We start from the raw sequence: 13,260 nt of genomic DNA, 5'->3' as shown, positions 1-13,260 counted from the left end.
ACTCCCCACCTACTGATACCTATCGTGCGGGTATCGTGATATATAAACTCTCCCCTTTATGAATGCTAACGACACATCGTTTTTTGCTCCCACTATTTTTTTAATTTTTTTTGAGCATACAATTTGCGGCCCATTGGGCCCTTGCCGCTAAATTTACCCTCCCTCCCGTTCACCCTTCCTCGTGGAGTTTGTAAATTTCTAACCCCCCCCCGGAAAGCGCCGCGAGAACTTTCTTTTATATACTTATAGGGGCTCGGCAGAACGGGGACCTTAAGAGTGGGGAACTAATTGTATGTTAAAAGCTCGCCCCAATGGTTGGCTTACTATCATATCCAGGTTACCTGGGGAGATGGTAGAGTACGAGTACTGTTGCACAAAAACGTCCGCTAAGTCCTAAACTGAAAGTTGATATGCTAGTACTGTTTGTTACAATGGTATCAATTACAAGAAATACATCTACAGCACAAACACTAACTCACAATTGTATTCGAATAGTACGGCACGTTATTCGTCTCTCTGTGCCAAGAATAGGTACCTCCAGAATCGTTGCCATAATATTATGTCCTATATTATCACTCTTCGCAGGACACCGGTACATTGCGCCACCAGCACAGCCCCTGAAACAGCTCGAAGCCTCGAACACTGTACTTTCTATAGGTCCATGAGGGCTATTCCAAAAAAGGTGCCCATGCTTAGCACGGAGATATGAGTACCTTGTTGTATGCGACTAGTACTGTACAGTGAATTTCAGCAGTGGGATGCAATGCCCGGAAACGGTATTTCCGAGGAATGTTCTTTATTGAAATGGGTCTCATGTTACAGAAATTGTGCTCACATATTGACTTTCCTTGTAACATGTGGACTGGATAGCCAACCTGCAGTGATGGGGAAAGCTGGATAAACCACTTGGAAATGAAGTCCTGGTAGTGTGAGGATAATTCTGTGCAGGAAGATGCTACCGAGGAAGAGCCAAGTTGGGCTCACGATATTGGGAGTCTTATCCGCAATTCTGGGAGTTAATTGTGTATGTAATGATGCATGTGTGAGATGGTAGATGGAATGACAATGAAATTCCCTGGACGAGATTATAGCAATATTATGAGAAATACATGAGGGCCTTTCTCCTAGCTCACCCAAGATTCTGCTATGCAACCCTAATGCCCATGAGAATGGCCACTCGTACCAACTCTAACAATTGAAGAAGGCAAATTGTGTTTTCCCTTCCTCCTCTATAGTATCTCATTTGTAAACCATCTCCCTCTACTCCTACCTCTTTATAGAGATCTGGGACATTTCCTTGTGCTGGCACGGCTAATAGTGCCTGGCAGGCTTACGCTAAATTGCCACATTGTATCGTACTGTGCCGATCGAGCCCAATTTGCTAGGCGAGTGATGAGATATGATAAGACGGGAATAAAAATTTTTGATTTTACACGTTTTAGGGTGTATGAAATGGGTTTTGAGAGAATCAAAGCTCCTCTTCGGATGTTCGGACCAGTATCACTGGGGCATTGAAATTCGTTGGGAAATCTGCTAATTTGTAGTGGTGCTTAACTCAAAAACCCACATGCCAATCTTAACATCCATATCCGAGCAACTTACATCATGCTACAAGGAGAAATGTATTTGATAAATCTATGCAACCCGCAAGACTCTAGATATTTTCTTGGAATGGTGCTAAAATCCGGTCATGCACCAACAGTTAGTTTTCTTTGCACAATAATGGTGCTATGTCATACTTTATTTTGCAATAGGGTCTTGGGAGAGCATTTTTTGAGACTCCTGGTCAGGCCGGTCGCTGACTTGTATGATACTGATAATTAGAGGTAATAAGCTGATTTTGACTAGTAGTCCACTACAAACAAAACTGTAGAAGCTCAAGCTGCCCGGACTTTGGAAAGGCAAGGGAGGCAGGAGACCCGCCTGTCAAAATGCCTGTATATTTTCATTTGTGCTTGGGGAATACAATAACTATGTTACTAGATATTAGAAGTATTTTGAACAGCAGATACAGTACCCTACTGGAGGACAGTACTGTATATTACGAGTGCCCGGGCAACGACGATAAATAATATTTTTTACTCAACTATTTGGTGCCAGCTAGCCTCTTTTTTGCTCAAGGCTGAGATCCAAGGCCAATTTGCAAACAAAAAGCAATTGCTGAAAGGGGGTTGGCCAAGAGTGTTCTTATCACTATCGTGAAAATTGAGATAATTAAACCATGTATCATAACTATGCAACCCAGAATTCCCTACTTTGGAAAAATAAAGCCAAAAAGTGTTTCCCTGCCCCTCTGAGAGACATCAAAACAGGGGCGGAGACACGGGACACACAGAGGAGGGAATCCCAACATGTCTCAGGCGGAGGTACCGGTATTCGTACAGTACGAATACTAGAGTACCCGAACATTTTGGGGAAAAACAGGGATTCTTCAGGGGATATTCAGGGATATTACATAGGTAAGACCTACCGTATCTGGGAGACCTGTGTACTTGAGTTCATACCTAACGGGGGCAATTTGGGTGAGAATTCCCCTAAGTGGCATTAACCCCCCGTTTTCGTCTACCAGTACGAGGGGAGGGAAAGAAGTAGTGCGACACAGTAGCAACCGCTTCCCACAAGATCGCAACTCTACTCCCAACCCCCATCACTACAATACTCACTATATCCCCCACCACCTGCCAAACCATTTCAGAAAAGCACTATGAGGGTAAAGGGAACCCACAGAAGTGAGCGTAAGTAGTTTAATTAAATGAATATGTACATAAAGTTGAAATAATAATAAAATTAAATAATTTAGCGATTAGTCCACGAAATCTTGAGCGGCAGCAATCATTGATGAAGAAGCGACAGCGCTTCGAGCGGGAAACCATGCGTGATGACCGGATCCGTATTATTGCTCTCCGAGAAATAGCAGAGTGGTCTCTCAGAAAGATAGCTGCCGAATTGGAGGAAAAAATAGGCCTTAAAGTTCACCATAGTACCTGTGCTCGCATCTATCAACGGTATTGGGAAACAGGTAGTCCTTCCAACTACCAGCAAACAGGAAGACCTCCAATCTTCCAGGAGTCTGATCTACTTGATCTAAAGTCTTTTATTAAAGAAAATAAAAAAAATAGAAGACTCTCTTGGGAGAATATTAAAGAAGAGAAGGGATTAAAGGCATCATCCAGGACAATTAGGAAGGCAGCTAAGAGTCTTAATTCAAATAAAAGAAAACCATGCAAGAAGTAAGTACTTTAATGAAGATTCAAGTGTTTACATAATTAAAAGATATTTTAGATGGGGATTGCGCCCTAAAAATATACCAATTAGATTTGGTTGGTGTATGAGAAAAAGAGCTTGGAAACTAAAAGACTGGTCCAGAATCATATGGACTGATGAAACCTCATTCTCTACAGCTGGATTTGGGCAGAGAGGATGGGTGATAAGAGAACCTTCCGAGGAATATGATCAGGATTGCATTGATGAGGTCTGAGAGTCAGGATGGGAGACAGTTATGATATGGGGAGCCTTTTGTGGGGATTTGAGGTCAAAGCTAGAGGTAGTACCAGGAAGGGTTAAAGTGGATTCTTATGAGTATACTAAGTATATTCTGGATCCAGTTTTAATTCCTTTCTGGCATGAGTGTTGTGAGAGATTTGGTTGGACTAGAATTGTTGAAGATGGTGCACCAGGGCATAAAGGATAGGTTCTACCTCCTTATAATTATTGTATTTTCTGTTTTTTGATATAGAAATACTTACTTAAGAATATAATCTAACTACTAGTTTAATCACAGATATTCTACAAAGTGTAGAAAAAGGAATGGGGTGGATATATTGTCCTGGCCACCACAGTCACCAGACCTGAACTTAATTGAAAATATTTGAGGAGATATGGAAACTTACTTGGCGAAAAGGTATGGAAGAGTTGCAAGCAAGGAAGAGCTAATCAGAGCTGTGGAGGAAGCATGGAAAGCTATTCCTAATGGAAGGTTTATGGATCTTTGCAGAAGTATGCCAAAGCGAGTCAGAGAGGTTATTAGAAGAAAAGGACACCAAACTCATTATTGATTTATGATTTTCTTTTTATTTTACTTTAAGGAAATACTAAGCATTTTTTAATTTTATCTCCTTTACTTATTTTATTTATTGAATGTGGTTGTGAAAAATGGTAGTACTATATGTTGTTGATATTATTTCTGTACAGGAATTTATATTGCACAGGTGTCGCATTACTTTCTTCCCCCCCCTCATACTTGCCTAGGACGAGTAACATGGTTTGATTATTTAAGTTTTTACGGTACAGGTAAAAGTACCAGGATAACATCCCGAACGGTGAAGCTGGACACAACATGGAAGCAGGACGATGTGGAAGAATAATAAAAACGGCAACAACTCGATCAATTATAAACCAAATAAGACCAAACAAAATCAGATAAATAGGCAAAGGGTAGGGGAACAGGTCCAGGCGATATGGGTAAAAAAAAAAAGATTTGGCAAAAAAAACAAGGAAATAAAGGAAATAAAGGGGAAAAAGAAACATAAAGGAAGAAGAGAATTACGCGGTTTTGGATTGCATAAAACCATGCCAAAGGGGGCTGTGGGAAGCCTTTGGTTTGTAGGAGTAGCAAGGGGGATAATCAGAGGTGGTTGTCGAAGGCAGCGGGGTGGTGGGGTGGATGAAGTGAGGGAGAATTAGGCTGTATCACTGTTACTCAGGACTGTAATGCTTTCGGGAGAGGAAAAAGAGAAAATCAGAGACGAATTGGGTGATATGAAGGTTACCTGGTGCCGGCAAACACGGGGTGTTGTAATTGGGATACTTTTTGCTCTCCATGATGATGCTGGGGGCTGTTTTTTGACTATTCGGTAGTCTTTCGCGGAGTCAAGCTTATTGCGAATTTGGTAAAGACGCATGGCCTCAGCATCATTAATAACTCTAGCTGTAGTTAGACGATGTCTGTCTGCCTTTTGAGCAACTGAAATGGCCTTTTGTCGGTCTACCTGGTGGCACTCTTCTGCAATTTGCAAGTTGGCGTGAGCTGCTGCACCCAACTCATCCAAGCGTGATATCAGACTTCGTAATTCCTCCTGTGACACTTTTCCAACTGTAACAAGTACTTTATTTGTCTCCCAGCAGAAATCAGTACTTTTACAGGGTGTTCAAAGTTGCTTGAAAGGAGTGGTTGGGTATTGCCGTTGTGGAGTACTACTAGAAGTAGCTGTAGAAAATTGAAGCCGGTCAAGGACAACCTTTTGGCAGAAAGGAATCAATCCACATGCCCAGAATCCAGCAAGGATATTTCTTGAAGTAATTGCTTCCATGTACGACTTTTTTAACAAAGGCCAAAATACTCCCTTGTGAATTCCTCCTCCTTGATGTTGAGAAAAATCATCCACAGCAAGTCCATAAAAGTACTAGAGGGGACTGAAAACTGCAACATCCAGAGGTTGTAGTAAATGGGTAGAATGAGCAGGAAGACAGAGAAGAATTATATTATGTTCTAGACAGAATATACAAAAATCCCAGTTGATATGTGAGGAGTGACCATCAAGAATGATGAGGCATTTACTGTCAGGAGTGGCCAGAGTATGGGTAAATTTAATAAAGTGCCTAGAAATATATTCAAAACCAAGGGAGTCATCAGTCCAGCCCTTATTTGAGTAGGCTAAGAGCACATCAGGATCATCAAGACTGGCATATTATCCCATTGAATGGCCTGCTTTTGCCTTAAAAATCAAAAATGGAGCCATTGAAGTACCATCACCACAAATGGTCTCAAGGTCCATAATAAGCTCCCTTTTACCATCATGTGTCACTCTAGGGTTTCTCCTCCCAACTCTTGTCACAACCTTGGTTCTTGCTGACATTCCCATCATAAAGCCCTTCTCATCGATGTTGTAAATATCCTGTGGTTGAAGGTTGTAGCTTATCCAAAAGAAATTTAATTTGCGAAAGTGGTTTTTACTCTTATTTGGATCACTTGCCTAGTGTAATGTGTTCACAAGGTACTAGTCACGTTATCAGTAATAGATATGATAGTTGGCAGGTGGCCTGCTCTTCCAGAGAGGAGGCGAGAGCTGAGAACTAAAGGAGGCTTCGAGGGCATACTGAGGAACAAAGAAGTAACCGTTCAACCAAGTATATTGAAATACTATTTGTCAAAGTCTGCCTCTTCTATCATAGAAACAGGTGGTCTTTAAATACACAAATCTGTTCATGTCTGACATGAACGAAACTAATCAAAGGTATCAATCAATCCACTTTGGTAAAACTAATGAAGTATCAAAGCGATACTTAAAACATAACACAAAACAAAACTAAGTATCAAACGATACTTAAAACAAACCAAGTATCAAAGCAATACTTAAAATATAACACAAAACAAAACTAATAACCAAGTACCCGTACCAGTTACACATAGGCACATTGACGGTCCAGACTTCCACTATACTGAGAGGCAATATCAGGATGACGATTTAAGAATCAAGTAATCCATCGTTTCCCTACAGCTGTTTCTAGAATGTCCTCTTTCTTCTTTCCTGCTAGCATATTTGCCATTCCCTTCACCATATCCAACCGGGACAGAAATCCCCAATCATCTAACTTTTTTATCCATCTCACGATTGCCTTTTCTTCAACTGGTGTCAGAAGCTGTTGCTCAATATGGGCAGCATGCTGGGAAACTCTTTCGCCTTTTAACCGGTATGCGAGGGTCATTTTTGGAAGGTCAAATGCCTGTGCTGTGGCTGTTATGGAGGGGTAACTGCCTTTCTCAAAGGCCTGAATCACCTGTGCAATTGTCTTTTCAAGAAGGTCTTCTTTCCTTGCTTTAACTCGACCCATAGTGGAACAGGTTGATACTTTCTATTCACAGAATTGTGGTTTTTTCACTCTTTATCATCACTTTTTTCAGCCCCGCCCCCACGTCCCGCTTCGGCATCGCGGCCCGCTTCCCGATCCGGTACGTTAATAACTGAGCCAGCGCATGCTTGTGCAACGCCAGAACCTTATAAATTACCGCCCCCTCTCTCTTCGGGTCCTAGATATTCCCTTGAGCGCAGATTCCCACGAGCTCAGATTCTCACTGCACACGATTTCTCTCTATCCCGCACAAAAGAAGGAATTGAGGTAGTAGAATATAATGCAGATGTCGTCAGGACACCAGCAGGCTACCGGTAATATTAACTCATTCAATGTGTTGACGAATCACACCAACATTGTCAACATCATTGCAGAAAATGACGCCGAGGGGCATCAAATTCTGCAGTGGCTATCACCTCTCGAACCACAACGACGGCACCACGGCGTGCGAACCAACCGACTCGATGGCGTGGGAAACTGGCTACTGGAAACCAACGAGTTCAGGAAATGGGGTAACACGGAAGACAGTTGTGTTGAGCCAGTGTTGTTCTGTTATGGGAATCCGGGGGTGGGGAAGACATATCTTAGGTAGGAAGGCCTGTTACTAGAGAAAGACAATGCAGATGTCACTGACGATCACCAAATAATAGCTCCCTGGTTATTGATAGACTTTGCGAGAAGGCTGGTGGAAAAGATACTGCTGTCGTGGGACTCTACTGCGATTTCCTTGCCCTGCAGGAACAGTCCACCACAAGTATGTTAGGAGCCATCCTCAAGCAACTTATCAGCAGAGAAGGAATTCCGGGACATATACGGGAGGCTTTCCATAGGGCCAAAAAAGATTTTAGCGGCCGAGGCCTCCGACCTCCTGATCTAGTAGAAATTCTGAAGAAGGCGATTGAGTCACTACCATGGGTATATATATGCATTGACGCTTTAGACGAATCCACTCCGAAGCAACGACGGGAGCTCCTTGAGTCGCTACGAGAAATACTTCGGGTGTCACCTAACACACGAATATTTCTTACCGGGAGGTGCCATATCGGCGACGAAATCGTGGAATATTTTAGCAATGCCGTTAGGATATCTGTTAGTCCTACACAGGCTGATATAGTGAGTTATCTAAAGATGAGGCTGGACAGTGACACTACTCGCAAAGCAATGGATGGTGAATTGCGGGCGGATATCATGAGTGTAATTCCGGAGAAGCTATCAGAAATGTAAGTAGGGACATCAAGTACGCTCCAGATACAAGTGAGTTATTACTCACTAACGGTGATGTCTAGTTTCCTTCTCGTTGCTCTAAACATTGATTCCATTCTAGGCGAGATTACTCTCCATCAGAGAAGAAAAAAGCTTGACGAGATGATCAAAGGGGAGGGTCTGGGCAATGCTTATGCCGCAACCCTATCACGAGTGAAGGCACAGCAAAGCGGGAGATCAAAACTTGCCATGGATGTTCTAATGTGGTTATCGCATTCTAAACGGCCATTACGTGTTGAGGAGTTATGCCACGCCCTAAGGACAGAAGTTGGATCTACCGACTTGAATATTACGAACATTCCTGCGATAGAAACAATGCTCGAATGCTGTCTTGGGCTCGTCACGGTCGAGAAGTCGTCGTCAACTATTTGCCTCGTTCACTACACTTTGCAAGAGTACCTCTCCCATAATCCCGACTTGTTCCCCAAGCCCCACTCACTGATTGCGGAGATCTGCCTAACCTATCTCAACTTTCAGCACATTAGGGGCTTATCGCCTGCCCTTTCCTCTGCCCCACCAAGTGCACCTTTTGTTGAATATGCTTCTTGTTACTGGGGTACTCATGCTAGACTGGAAACTACTGAACCTGTGAAAGCGCTTGCATTGAAACTACTTGGTGGATATGATAAGCACATATCTTCGAAGATGCTGTTATTGCACGGGGTGGACCTTGGGGGCCGGCATTCTTATCGGCGGGAGAACCGTAGATTATTTACAGTTCTCGACTGCGCTGCATATTTCGGATGTGTTGAGATAACGGTCGCTTTATTGGAGACGAATAAAGGGGATCCACATGCAACGGATTTCAATAATAACACAGCAATCGCCTGGGCAGCTAGAAGAGGGCATGAGGGGGTCGTGAGGATACTCCTGGAACTAGACAGTGTCAATCCCAATGCAGCTGACACCAAATATGGTCAGACACCGCTCTCGTTGGCCGCTGGGAATGGGCATGAGGGGCTAGTGAGGATGCTATTAGATCGGAACGACATCAACCCCAACCAAGCTGACACCACATATGGCGGAACGCCGCTCTCATGGGCTGCCGAGAATGGCCACGAGGGAGTCGTAAGGACGCTGTTGGAACGGAAGGACGTCAACCCCAACACAACTGACAGCAAATATGGCGGAACGCCGCTCTCCTGGGCTGCCTGGAAGGGACATGAGGGGGTTGCACGAATACTGTTGAGACGAAACGATGTCAATCCCGACGCAGCTGACACCGGATACGGCCGAACGCCGCTCTCATGGGCTGCCGGGAATGGCCACGAGGGAGTCGTAAGGATGCTGTTGGAACGGAAGGACGTCAATCCCAATGCAGCTGACACCAAATATGGTCAGAAACCGCTCTCGTTGGCCGCTGGGAATGGGCATGAGGGGGTAGTGAGGATACTATTAGAACGGAACGACATCAACCCCAACCAAGCTGACACCACATATGGCGGAACGCCGCTCTCATGGGCTGCCGAGAATGGCCACGAGGGAGTCGTAAGGACGCTGTTGGAACGGAAGGACGTCAACCCCAACACAACTGACATCAAATATGGCGGAACGCCGCTCTCCTGGGCTGCTTGGAAGGGACATGAGGGGGTTGCACGAATACTGTTGAGACGAAACGATGTCAATCCCAACGCAGCTGACACCGGGTGTGGCCGGACACCACTCTCCTGGGCTGCCGAGAATGGCCACGAGGGGATCGTAAGGATGCTACTAGAACGGAACGACATCAATCTCAACACGATTGATACTGAATATGGCCGAACACCGCTGTCCTGGGCGGCTGGGGAAGGGCATGAGGGGGTCATAAGGATTCTGCTGGAACGGAACGACGCCAACCCCAACACAACTGACATTCAATATGGCCGAACGCCGCTCTCCTGGGCTGCCGAGAATGGCCATGAGGGGGTCATAAGGATGCTGCTGGAACAGAACGACGTCAACCCGAATATAACTGACACCAATCATGGCCGAACGCCGCTCTCTTGGGCTGCAAAGAATGGCCACGGAGGGGTTGTAAGGATGTTGCTGGAACGGACGGATTCGATTCCCAGATATGCAACAACACGGCTGCAATCAACAGGACACTTGCCCCCTGAGCCCTCCGATCTTTCTAGGCCACCTTCCAAAAGGACTCGTAGGTTTTGATATCCCAATACTTAGCCGCCGACCTTGCATTTCCTTGTATTGTTACGTATCCTAGACAGCAACCGGTGTTGTATTATAAGAGGCGAGGAGGGAATTTTCACAAGTAAGTATTTGATCTAAAATGAAGACAATGTTATATTTTTGTTCAATCTAAAAAGATGTAGACATAAATTTGACACGCACATAAATTCTGTATAGTATACATGAGAGTGGGTGAATTGCAGGAACCAATGGAGAAGAGTTTATAGTGCGCGATTCGCTAAGCCTTGCCTACGTTTTCTTCTTCCTGCCACTTATTCCTCACCGCTCACCTACTGATATCTATTATATAGGTATCAGGATATAAATATTACCCCCTGTGGATATCAACGACACCATTGCTCTTTGCTCTCAATATCTCTTTTTTTTTTTTTTTTTTTGGCCATTCCGGTTACGAGGCAGGAGGCCAGCCTTATCAAAATGCCTGTATGATTGTATTTGCGTCGGGGCAATAAAGTAGCTATGTCGCTAAGGAGTACAAGTATTACAAACAACAAATACAGTACTCCACTCGAGGAGACTACTGTATATTAGGAGTGCTGGGTTAATGCCAATAAAGAGCATTTTTCAACAATTTAATACTAGTTAACATCCTTTTTGTTCCAGGATGAGATCCAGATTTGCAAATAAAAGTTATTTCTAAACGGGTGCCGGTCGAAATTGTGCAAATACCGGTAATTGAAACCCGTGCCATGAAGTGCAGAGTTTCCTACTTTGGGAAAAGGGCGAAAAGTATAGCAAATGAGTGCTGCTCAGCCCCTCTGAGAGACAAAAAAAAAAAACACTAGGGCTTGTCAGATATCATTAATGAGTATGATAATATTATCATGCTAGTTAATTAAATCTAACTCTTGTTAAAGGCTGATCCTATATTGTGCTGGACAAACACCAACTCGATCAAAACTTGCCATGGATGTTCTAATATGGGTATCGAATCCTAAAAGGCCATTACGTGTTGAAGAGTTATGCCACACCCTGGGGACAGAAGTTGGATCTACCAACTCGAATATTCAGAATATTCCCGCAATAGAAACAGTGCTAGAATACTGCCTTGGGCTCGTCACTGTCGAGAAGCCGCCTTCAACTGTTTGCCTCGTTCACCACACTCTGCAAGAGTACCTCTCTCAAAATCTAGATTTGTTTTCCAAGTCTCGCTCAATGATTGCCGAGGTCTGCAGCGTCTGCTCGACCTACCTCAACTTTGAGCACGTTAGGGACTTATCGCCAGCTCTTTGTTCTGTCCAACCAAGCGTCCATTTTGTTGGATATGCTTCTTGTTACTGGAGTTGGAGTAATATAAAGCGATCGGTAAGGTGAAGAGGCAGAAGTATAGGTAGGAATGATAGATAAAATCCAGCAAGAGTTTTCTTAGGCACACGATTGAAAGGTCTAAATTCGCATATCATTTCTAAGTAGATAATAAGGCCCTTTTAACACAAGATGATCCACATCCAATTCGGTGCCTGTGTGGATGAAAGTTTTCATCTCCGGTAAGGGGGACAGAAGTCTTGTCCCACTGAAACAGGAAAGAAACAGGAAAGAAACAAGAGAGAAATTTTTACTGCAAGGAGACAGAGAGGAAACAGTACGGAGACAACAGGGTGATAACAGTTTCAAACATCAAGCAAGGTATAAAGGAAAGTTCGTGAAGATCTTATAGGAAACCAATAGAACATGTGAGATCGAAACTCAGGGACAATATTCCAACAGGAGTAGTCATGCAAAACTAGAAACAACTGAAAGTGTGAAAGTTCTTGCATTGAAACTACTTGACGGATAGGAGGAACACATATCGTCAAAGATTCTGTCATTGCATGGGGAAGGCCTTGAGGCACAGAATTCTTATCTGCAGGAGAACCGTAGGCCATTTACAGGGCTTGACTGTGCTGTATACTTCGGCTTCGTTGAAATAATAGTTGCTTTATTGATTCTGAACAGTGGGGATCCACAGGCAACGGATTTCAATGGACGCAGAAATCGCCTGCACAGCTAGAAGATGGGATGAGAGGCTTATGAGGATACTCCTAGAACTAAACGATGTTGATCCTAACGCAGTTGACAAATTTGGCCTAATACTGCTCACGTTAGCTGCTGAGAATGGGCATGCGGGAGTAGTACAAATACTATTGGAACAGAGCGACGTGGTCACGTGGATCCCAACAAAAAACCGACACCATATATGACGGAAAACCACTCCCATAAACTGCGTGGAGAGGGCATAAGGGTGTTGTGGGGATACTATAGAAACGAAATGATGCCAATCCCGACAAACCTAACACCAAATCTGGGCGAACACCACCCTCATTCGCTGCAGAGAATGGTCATGAGGCGGTAGTAAGGATACTACTAGAACGGAGCGATATCAATCCCAACAAAGCTGGCACCATATCTGGCCGAACACCACTCTCGTTCGCTGCCAGGCAGGGTCATGAGGGGGTCGTAAGGATGCTCCTGGCACGGAAGGATATATAAACCCCACCACAACTGACACTGAATATTCCCGAACACCTCTTTCCCGGGCTGCCTGGAATGGAAATAAGGGAGTCGTAAAGATTCTGCAAGAACGGACGAATTCAATTCCCCGATGTGTTTCACGCCTATGATCAACCATACTCTCCCCTCCCGAGCTATCTAATAAGCACCCCACCATATAAACCTTCAGATTATCCGTTTTGAATCCCCCACCACCCCCTTGTCCCTTTTTAAATCACTCTATCCCTCCATATTTCCTGTTTTGTCCTGGTTTTTTTCTATCAATTTTGTACGTATATGTGGTTCTTTGGGCCCGTGGGACACGTGTATAGCCGTATCTTAAGATAGGCTTTCCCCTTCGTAAACTATAATAACATCGTAGCTCTTTGTCCTACTACATTTTTTTCCAAGAATCCCAACTACTCGAGTAGACGAATTATCCATTCTATGGGACACATAAAGCTATCCGGAATAGGGGATATCGTTCTCCGC

This window comes from Tuber melanosporum (genome assembly GCF_000151645.1).
Source record: "Tuber melanosporum whole genome shotgun sequence assembly, scaffold_81, strain Mel28".
Classification (NCBI taxonomy): Eukaryota; Fungi; Ascomycota; class Pezizomycetes; order Pezizales; family Tuberaceae; genus Tuber; species Tuber melanosporum.
Note: the sequence above shows the minus strand (reverse complement) of the source record.